Here is a 10,930-nt window from a genome sequence, read left to right as displayed (position 1 = left end):
AAACTTGTGAACACTTTTCGTACGCAACGTCTTGTTTTGGGGGCGTGAAATAAACAAGTTGGTAATGCACAATATCTAGATAAAAAAGTAAGTTTATACCCTAAAAAATGTAAAAACCACAGCATCGCTCTTCGGAATATATTTGTTCAAGCCTCGAAAACAATTCGACCCGTTAGGATTAATGTTTCATGCGCTTCCATAGGGCCTTCCACTCTATGCGAGTGGGTTACTCTATGATTACACCCTTTACTTGTAAATTAAACCACTTAAAGGGAACTTTTAGGAAGTTTAATTACACAATTAATTAAGTTAAAATACACCATATTGGGGTGCTTTTTGACACCGCTCAAATTACTAAATCACACTTGAGAGGTTATAAATTAAAACCCTTTAAGAAATTAATTAACACCTGTTAATAAAAAAAACATTGTGAATGCACCTCCAGAGGATGTTATATACAGGTGTTTACACCTTTTCACTCTCATTTTAGAGGTTATGACCACCTTTAAACACCTTTTTTACTCCTTAAAGAGGGCTTATCACCATTTTTTTGACGTTGTTGCACCAGTAAAACACCCTTCAACACCATTTTTTTAAGAGTGTACGAGCTCAATTCCGGTACAACCGGCGATAAGCATTTGCGATGGATCTTCTCTTGGCCGTTTAACTCGTTTTCAATATCCTCAGCTTGTTAATAATAAAGAAGTTAAGCGCAACCTGGAAAACGCGTACGGGGAACGTATAAAATTTTACACGTAGTCTCGCTGTGAGAAAAATATTTTTTAGATCAGTCTAGAAAAAACAACGAAATTATTATTCAAATCAGGGAATCTGTCTCAGTTTTTTTGGTCAATATGTCTTGGAAAAAAGGGATATTCTGATGCTTTAGAAATGTTTTATGTGATTTTTACAAGGGTCAGTGTGATTTGCATTTTGCAAATTGAACCATCGCAACAATAGTACTTTTATTTCCACTTTGAAGAGACATTGACTTTATGATAAAAAAATCGAAATTGAGCAGGAAATGTTTTATATATATATATATATATATATATATATATATATATATATATATATATATATATATATATATATATATATACAGGGTGTTTCAAAAGGTTATGCAAAAAGTTTAAGGAGTTGTAGGGTACCTGTTTTTCCCCATTTTCCTACGATGAGTTAAAAGAGCGCCAGTGAGCTTCAAAGTGTGGCCTACTAGCCATGAAGCCACAGGCTTTTTATTATAATGTAGTGTATTGTAATGTAATATATAATGTAATATGTAATGTAATAAATAATGTAATTTATAATGTAAAAGAAAGCACTTAAATTAAAGTAAAGTAATGTAAAGTAATGTAAAATAATATAAAATAAAGTAAAGTAATGTAATGTAAAGTAAAGTAAAGTACAATAGTGTAATATAATATAATATAATATAATATAATGTAATGTAATGTAATGTAAAGTAATATAATATAATATAATATAATATAATATAATATAATATAACATAATATATAAATAATAATTAATAATTTGTAATATAATATACAATAAAAAATGTATAACATATAATATAATATACAATAAACAATGTATAACATATAATATAATACAATATAATAGAATATAAAAACATGATTAATGTGCACATCAACAATTACAAACCTTCAAGGATATACACAGCAATTGGACAATATTTAGAAATTAATATAATATTATGTATTATTATACAATAAAATACGGCATAGCGTAATAAATAACAAAATAAATATTGGTTTAAATTAATCTAAATCAATTGAAATAATACCGAAATCTAGCTGATTCAGTGAAATGCTGAGAGCGGTTTCACAATTTCTGGGAGTCAATAGAATTCGAGCATATTTCAAAAGGTGAACTACATTTTTCCCCCAACCAAATTCAAAAACATCCGACCGCTACAAAAAAAAATGAAAATTGATCAATTTCGGAAAACAATTATATCTTATTGCAAAATAGCGGCGACGAAATATTTGACTTGGCTAGAGCTGGGAGGGGTTGACGAGAATAATATATTGCTCCGGAACAACTTGATCCCCTGGTAAATTTGCTTCTCCTGCTATTCCCAAAACCTTCCCCGAATCTCCGATCTCTGTATCTCCGTTTCCCCTCAATCCGAAAGTGTTGTCTTAAAGGCATACTCCGGTAGTATTTCTCCACCCCTCACCGCGAAATTGACCAATGAGACCAACGATACGAAGGCGAACGTGGGTAGTCACCGGCGATTTAGCACCAACTATTAACCAATGAGAGTGTGTAACCTTTCCCGCCAGTACGTCGGAACTTCCCAAAAATTGGAGGGGGCCTCGCGCTTAAAGCTCGGAGACGCCACTAGTGGAAACTCACTTTGCGTTTGCTTGTAAAAAGGCCGATCGACTTCGCTAGATCGTGCAATTTGACGCGAAGCTTTGAGCCGTTGAGACGCGATTTCTATCGCCTCCCGTTATCTCGACTTGCCCGCGGAACAGCGAATCTCTCACTTCAGTCAGTTCTCCGAAGAGCGCCGCCACGAACACTTCCCGATTCGAACTTCTTCGTCCCTTCCAACACGAATCACATCTCATACTTTATTTATATTCGCTCAAATCTCTCCGGGGAGAGAGTCTCCAACATGATTTAAAATTCAAAGTCGCGAAACGAAACAAATCCCGATATCAACAAGTGTAAATCGACACAACAGCCACCGAAAAGAGGTAAGTTTCTTTTATACTGGTTCCCGAAGTACTTCGTTGTTCTTCTTAACAACCTGGTTTTGGTTTTCTTGACTTTCCTCAGCGTTCGCCGTTCGCCGTTATAACCTAACTTAATCTCGGAATTTGAACGAAACTGAAAATCAAAGAAACCATTTCTATAAAATAGATTTTGTTTTTGTCAGATTTATCCAATCTTTTTTATTATGTATATAACATATATATGTTACGAAAATCCAACATTCATATTAATATTATACGCCGTTCAAACCTTTCATAAATCAAAACGCAAAATGCCAAAGATTTGTTATTTTACGGGTTTATTCCGTATCGGGTATCATAGCAACCAAAAGTTATAACTTACGACCGTCATTAGACAAGTGTTTTGAGCATGACTTAAAGTCGTTTGAAATTTCCATTTACATAATGATAAATATTATAATGGTAAGCGGCTCAAAGTATAGGCGTTATAGAAAAGAGTGTTTGTATTTTAATTGATGGGACGATTTTTAGCGTAGCTGTCAAGCTGGAAGAGTAAGCTAAAACAAATCAAATCAGCCCTGTATTTCATTGGTTGCCTCTAACTTGAGTATTCCAACTCGATTGAAGCGCAAATTAGTGATTCGTACATTGAGAAAATTTCACCATGATTATCTCGTCTATAATTATATATACATACAGTGTTAATACTCGAGCTTTTAAAATATAAATGTCCGTATTAATATTTTCCTTCATAAATGCGAAAAAGATTTTTGTATTTGCGTTAACCCCTTTGAAAGGAGAGTGCGGGATATATTGATCAACCAGCTTTCAGACGCGTTAGCTCGGCTCAGCCATTTAATGATCATACGTTCATTAATGGTCGTAATGGATGTTTAGGCGGTCTTCCAAATCTTTAGCGTCTGTCCAACAGGCCAACAAAACTCCAAATTCCACTCCCAAATTTATATAAATGATACTTTAGTTCTAAATTTCAGTAACTTTACGCTTGATATTTTGGGACGAATGAACATTAGTTAAAAATTTGTAAATCCTTAAAGAGTCTGGAATTGAAATTTACAGTTCTAGAACCTCGTATTCCAGTTTTTTTCAGTCTGCGCTGGATTGACAAAAATTACAGTCTTTGATTTAGCAAAATATGAAATTAACTATTAGAAGCTTAAATTCGTTTGGTTGCAATGGAGCAACCAGGATTTTATTCAAGGATAGCGCATGCAGATTAAAATAGTTTACTATAAAGAAACCTATAGGTAATTCATATCTCAATGATTTTTTCTGGATTTTTTTCATTAGGATATATTTTAAAATTCTCAAATTTGGTAGTATTTACACAAAGCGCAACTAGACGGAGCTACGGTGTCTTTAGAATAAAACGTCCATTTTAGAAATCAAGGTAACGCGTAATAAAAATATTAATTAGATTTAAGAAAAACTTCCCTAATTTTTACTTCACGTCCAATACCCAAATTAAATCATTTGTTGTTTAAGAATAATTTTTATACATAATGGACGAATATAACGTTTAAAAATTCGATAAATAAGATAAAATTAAATACAAATTGTAATAAATCGCTCGGAAAACATGGTAAAATTTAAGTTTTAATCTATCGGGACTTAATGTATTTTCTTGGCAGCTCCGTAACCATACCCCGATTCCAGGGCCTACGACATCCTTCAACTCCCAACGGACCCCAGTCTAATAAACCATGCTAACAGAAATTGTACCTAATACCTTTAGTATCATTTTACCTAGTGTCATTCGATTCGAAAAGCGAAATAAAATACGTTTCCTAATATTCCCTTGGCAAACCACAAAATATTTTCGGATTTTAAATACGCGCGTTGTTAATAAAAGTAAAAGATATATTTAACATTGCGGCAAAAACCAAAGTTCAAATTAAGCCCACCTAAAAGGCATATTTTGAATAATATACTCATCTATAATAATAATTATAATAACCATTTATTTAGAGTTTACAATTCATTTATAATAATAGTTACGACTGGCTAAGTAAGTAACTGACTTTTGATGCACGGTATTAAATATTCACAAAAGATTTACATACATTAAAGTAAAACGAATAAAGAAAATAAATACTATGAATTTAAATTTATACGAGGATAACTCTTGGTCTTATTTTAATGATATAATCAGAACTATACCCTTACAGCGCAATGAATTAATTTTTATTTGAGGTTCTAGGTCTTATTATAGTAGCACATTTAAGAGTCATTATTAAATAACAATAATCAGCTAAGCACCGCCTTAGGCCCAAGTCATCGAGCGACTTTTAGTGGCATTAATTCAGGTGGCTGGGTTACAATGCGTAGGAAGGTGGTGGCAAGCCCTCCATACACTTACTATTACCGTTAACTTCAACAAGTGCATATGGAAAGGGGAACGTAACACAACGCGGAAGGAATGGTTTACATCCATGCAGTGCCACAAGCTGTGATCGAATCTGGCTCCTTTTGCTGCCAGAAAATGTTAACCACTCCGCCACCCCACTATAGCCGCTTACAAATATAGAAGGAGATTTACATTTAGATGTGATAACGAAGCTTAGCTGGTAGTTCTCGATTGTTGCTGCTGATTTCGCCGTTCCCTTCTCAAAAATTCATCAATAGCCTGGGGTAGATAACTTTAGAGTGACGGTTTCACAGGAGGTCGACCGATTCTCTGCCTCCTATTCTGGTATTCCCTAAAGCCAAGCGGATCCGATGCGGATAATAATTGGTTCCGCCGTATATGAAAGTTCGATAATTTAAATATTAGCATTATCAATTCAAAAGTAATGATGGCGAGTCCATCAAGGCTGTAAATGGTTCTCGTTTCCCTTCAATTTGCTGAAGTATAAACTTCATCACGGCCGTAAACGTTGCGCTTCTGTGTAGTGATATAGTTATATATTGAATAAATGGTATTTCTTCTATGTAATATAGTCAATTGCATTTCTTTCGTATCCCGATGAAGCATTAAGTTCCTGTGTAGTTAGAGGTTTCAAGCGCTATGCTTTAGAACGAAGTTAGGTGTTTCAAGCGTTATACTTTAGAAATATCTAACGTAAGTTAGCGTTTTCAAGCGCATCTTTAGAAAGAAGTTAGGTATTTCAAACGCTACTTAAGAACAAAATAAGTTTTTCAAGCACTACTTCAGAACGAAGTTAGCGTTTTCAAGCGCATCTTTAGAAAGAAGTTAGGTATTTCAAACGCTACTTAAGAACAAAATAAGTTTTTCAAGCACTACTTCAGAACGAAGTTAGCGTTTTCAAGCGCATCTTTAGAAAGAAGTTAGGTATTTCAAGCGCTACCTTACAATGAAGTTAAGTGTTTCAAGCACTAATTTAGAACCAAGTTAGGTGATTCAAGCGATACCTTAGAATGAAGTTAAGTGTTTCAAGCGCATCTTTAGAATGTAGGTGTTTCAAGCGCATCTTTAGAACTAAATTAGTTGTTTCAAGCGCATCTTTAGAACTAAACTAGTTGTTTCAAGCGCATCTTTAGAACTAAATTAGTTGTTTCAAGCGCATCTTTAGAACTAAACTAGTTGTTTCAAGCGCATCTTTAGAACTAAATTAGTTGTTTCAAGCGCATCTTTAGAACTAAATTAGTTGTTTCAAGCACATCTATAGAATGAAGTTAGGTAATTCAAGCGCATCTATAGAATGAAGTTAGGTAATTCAAGCGCTACCTTAGAAAGAAGTTAGGTAATTCAAGCACTACCTTAGAGCGAATTTAGGTGTTTCATGGCTAATTTCTGCTATTCCGGCTTGGAGGTCTTGAAGTACATCTGATAGCCACTGGTGGACTGATGTAAAATAATAGATTTAAAAACACCTCTGATAGAAAACGGAAACTTTTCAACAACGACGACACTATTTCATCGAACATAACTCAAGCCGATTTCTATTTATCGTACTCAACCTTAGCAGTATAGATAGCTTATCTCTAAGGTATGTTTAATATACTTATGTTATTACCTGTTAGCAGAGACATTCATTAAATGAGTTAGTAACTTTAATGGCGAAGTACGATTACATTTAATTACTGTAATAATACGATTACTTAATGGGGTACAAACAATAAATTTAGAAAACCGTATGCTCTCAAACGTTAGCAATAGGGCCCGGCGTTCGGATAAGAAATTTTCATTTCTTTTATATACATCTCCGAAAATTATCCGAATAAAAACCTATTTGTTGCATATTAAATCGTAGAATAGTCGTGAATAACCCAATTTTTAAGATTAATGGAAATTTTAGCTGTTAATTTATCCGTTTCCCCGAGCTCTAGTTATCAACAATTTCGAGACTGACTAAATTTATTCATAAACACTCATGAATATCATGGTGTCTAAAGCCTTTGGCCGACACCATGAGTTTGTTCTAAAAGAAAAACGAAAAAACTCATGTATATCAAGGGCGGTGCCGGGAGATTTTCCTCAATCCCATCCTCCCTATATATCGATTTAAGAATTTAATTTTGCCAAGTTTTATGTATAAATCGACTGGGCCCCTAAGTGAAAACAAAGTAGGCCTGTCTCGCCTATCCCTAACGCAACACCCGATGAATATAGACCGTCCATTGATGGCCTTATTGTGATGTGGCTGTCGTATTGGAAATAGCGGGACTTCTGGGGCCAATGGCTCTTAAAAAAATCAGGGAACCCTTAAAATAAATCATTAGAAAGGGGGTTGCGTACCACCGGGGCCCCCAAATTTAATAAAAATATCTTTTTACGCCGTCTCAGAAACGCTGTTTTCCTACCCTAGTCGAGAGCGAAATCTAGTGGTAAAGTTAACGTTTTAAAGTCAATAAATGTTTGCGTAAGTAACGTAACCAATTTTTACTCTCGTATTTTCCCTCAATAGTTTGAATTTTTTCCCCATTTCAACCCCCCTAGGCTAGTGGCACTCAATAAAAATAAACTTAAGGGGGGGCGGGAGACCGTAGGGCCCCCGTTAAAAATATCACTTTTCCAAGTCTGCTCGCTCGCACAGCTAATCCGAGTTGTCATATTCTCGGGCCAATAGAAGAGCCGCTTTTCGCGTACACGTGGTTTAGTCTTCGCGATGCAATAGTGACAATGCCGGGGGCTAAACTAAACATTTAAAAATATTTTGATTTAAATACGAATAAGTCATAAAATTGGGAAATGATGAGGTACTAAGATCTTTGGAGCATGCCCGCGAAATACGTTTGGAGGTAGTTTCTGATCATGGGGCGAGGGCCCAGGGGCAATATCTTACAATTGGCAGTAAGCGAACAGAAAAAAAATTCGATTTTCAACGTCTTCATATTCACGGGGAGTTAGATGTAAACAAACCGCAGCCATTGTTAAGACGTGGTTCACCATGGACAGTATTATTGTAGTTGGTTTTTACCATTTTGAAGTTAAATTAAAAATAAAACTACGAGCTTAAATAAAAATGCCCATTTGTTTTGAACACTTAAGCCTCGTCACGAACCGCTAAAATTAGGTGACCGCCATTTTTTTGTTTACAACTAACTCTCCTCTCGTTTAGGTCGTTTTAGGTGATATATTCCAACAGAGGCCGCCAATACACTTTCTCGTCCTTGTATCTACTGTCCTTGTCTTCATTCAACTTCTATCGCGATGATCTGCCTTCACTTCGGTGGCCATAGCAACCTATAATAATTAAATAAATTGAATTCCAGCCCAGTTGGAGATAGAAGTAGCGAAAAGATTGGAATTTAGAAATGGAAAAGATAGAACAGAGAATAACCATTCCCATGAGAGCCAATTTATAAATAGGTTGACTCCGGATGAGACGATTCTATAAAATGAAATGAATACATTTTTATCTCAGAGTCAGAGCCAATGTCAAGCAGATAAAAAAAAACATTTTTTTGAATTTTTTTTATTTTTTATATTTGTAATAATTGCCATAATAATCTATTAATTGATATACAGGGAGTTTCAAAAGGTTATGCAAAATATTTATTTAATTCGATTTTAAACGTCTTTATATTCACGGGGAGTTAGATGTAAACAAACCGCGGCCATTGTTAAGACGTGGTTCACCATGGACAGTATTACTGTAGTTAGTTTTTACCATTTTGATGTTAAATTAAAAATAAAACTACGAGCGTAAATAAAAACTAACTCTCCTTGCGTTTAGGTCGTTTTAGGTGATATATTCCAACAGAGGCCGCCAATACACTTTCTCGTCCCTGTATCTACTGTCCTTGAACAAACACAAGGAACTAAAGCAGCTAGCCTTAAAACACGCTAAACCAGTGTTGTGTACAAATTCCATTGAACGAACCTTTACGCTGAACGTTTTACGGAAAGGGGGAAGACAATTTCAAAATTTTCCCCTTCCGACGGCAGCAGGAGCTAAAGCTTCTAACCAATAAAAAATGTACACGACTTTTGACGGGTTGCGTTCTCCTTGTGTGGGGTGCTGTGTTTTTTGCTCCTAGGTGACAATAAGAAACCAGACTGAACGTTTACTCAACAGTGTGTTTGGCCGTTGTGCGTTACTGAACACATTCAGTGTATGAAAAAGGTGTTTTGGATAACTTATTAAATAATACATCCATATAGAAATATATATCTATTTATATCGGAAATGTTATGACCATTTACAGAGATATATCGCGCATTTTCAACGCACCGACCCAAAACAAAGTTGTAACAAACTGTTCTTGGATTAAATCAAATACGAATTTGTAGTTTGTCCGAATCCAATAGAGTCAGATATATGTCATCATACGTTTTTATATTTATATCTTTTTATTCATCGAATAATATATGTCTTAAAAAATATCCTACTATACTTTGATCTATGTATGGAAAATATTCAGAAAATATCAATAATAGGCGTTTCAATAAAAGACCATATCTGTTTACTTCCCCCCTACGTGGTGATAAGGGGATAGCTGAACGAAATATTTACGGTTGTTCGGTTATAAGAATTGTCTAGTTAACCCAATTATATAACTAAAATTCATACTCAAGCCAAAACAAGTCAACTACGTTTGTCAGTCAATTTAATATACACAATTTTAAAAATGCCAAAACGATGGTGAACGTTGACACGAGAAATCTCGGTTAGGCCTAACACGAGTTTTCGCGTCGACGCTATCCCATCGCGGCGTTTTGCCCCTTTTACAACGACCATATAAAGAATTGCTTGCAAGTCCAAACTCTATTTATTGATACTTCCTAGTGAAACCTTCGATGGGTTTTATTTCATTCTCAAAATGTGTTTTCAATTAAAAAAATTTGCCAAGAATAAAAATATTTTATATATATAGCATAAGTAACATAATAACATAAATGTATGACAATTATCGAGATTTACAACCAAACTGATTTTCATAGTTATTGCGTAATCAAGGTGTTTTCTCAGCACAGAGCCCTCTAGTGTCTAAAATATGCGATAGATAGGCGGAATGTTAAGCTAAAATTATAAAAATTAAAAAAGCCACGATCTCATGTTTTTTATCACGCGTGATTCGCACGCGGGCTTCAAAACAAAGCCAAAGCCCCTCGCGACTCCAGAACGTGCTCTCTGATATTAGGCTTAAATTTTTATCAAAAAGTAGTCATCCAAAACGGTAAGTCGCGAGTCCAGGTCCCAGCTTCAAGAGAGTATCAGTGCCGAAAAAAGGTTCGGTTAGAAAATTAGCATTAAAGCAATAGGAAGTGTCATACTTATTGAATTATTATGTTACTTATGATATAGTACAATTCTAGATAATTATTTAATCTAGAAACTAATTGTGGTATTTTAGTAACCAATAATTTCCAATACAGCGTAATATAAACAGACTAAAACCTTTTGACGCCAATCGATGATACGGCTCATATTAATTTATGATATCCTAAACTGCGATAACTAATAATGATTTGTGAGGATTTCAACTAATAAACGATTAGTATTTAGATGTGTTAAGCCAAATGTCGACATTCGGCTCTACCTTATGTCACGCATCTATTTTAATGTAGGTTATTTACCTTGCATTGTGTAAATAGTTTTCGACACATTACTAATGCAAGACACCTAGAATGCAACAGGTAAACAGAGAATATACAGCACCCTGTTCGCCTCATGATTCCCAGAAGAAAAACCACGCCCTTTTCCCCCTGGTAAGGGAATCATCGAAACAACGGCTATATTTGTAGCTACATATTATTCGTAAAATATGTACTACCGCATTAAAGCTGGAAT

At 34.7% G+C, this 10,930-nt stretch overlaps 1 protein-coding gene across 3 annotated transcripts in view; it reads left to right on the top strand.

The window, feature by feature from the left end:
• Window positions 1-2,403: 2,403 nt before the first annotated feature.
• FMRFa (FMRFamide related propeptide) overlaps window positions 2,404-10,930 on the top strand; it is a 76,733-nt gene continuing 68,206 nt past the window's right edge. For all 3 annotated transcript variants that reach the window (XM_090166659.1, XM_090166662.1, XM_090166661.1), the window contains exon 1: window positions 2,404-2,732. The gene's annotated coding sequence lies outside the window, so the exon portion shown is untranslated. The remainder of the gene's footprint in view (window positions 2,733-10,930) is intronic.

This window comes from Leiobunum rupestre, chromosome 2 (assembly GCF_980474605.1).
Source record: "Leiobunum rupestre chromosome 2, qqLeiRupe1.1.hap1, whole genome shotgun sequence".
Classification (NCBI taxonomy): Eukaryota; Metazoa; Arthropoda; class Arachnida; order Opiliones; family Sclerosomatidae; genus Leiobunum; species Leiobunum rupestre.
Note: the sequence above shows the minus strand (reverse complement) of the source record. Positions and strands in the feature narration are given on the sequence as shown.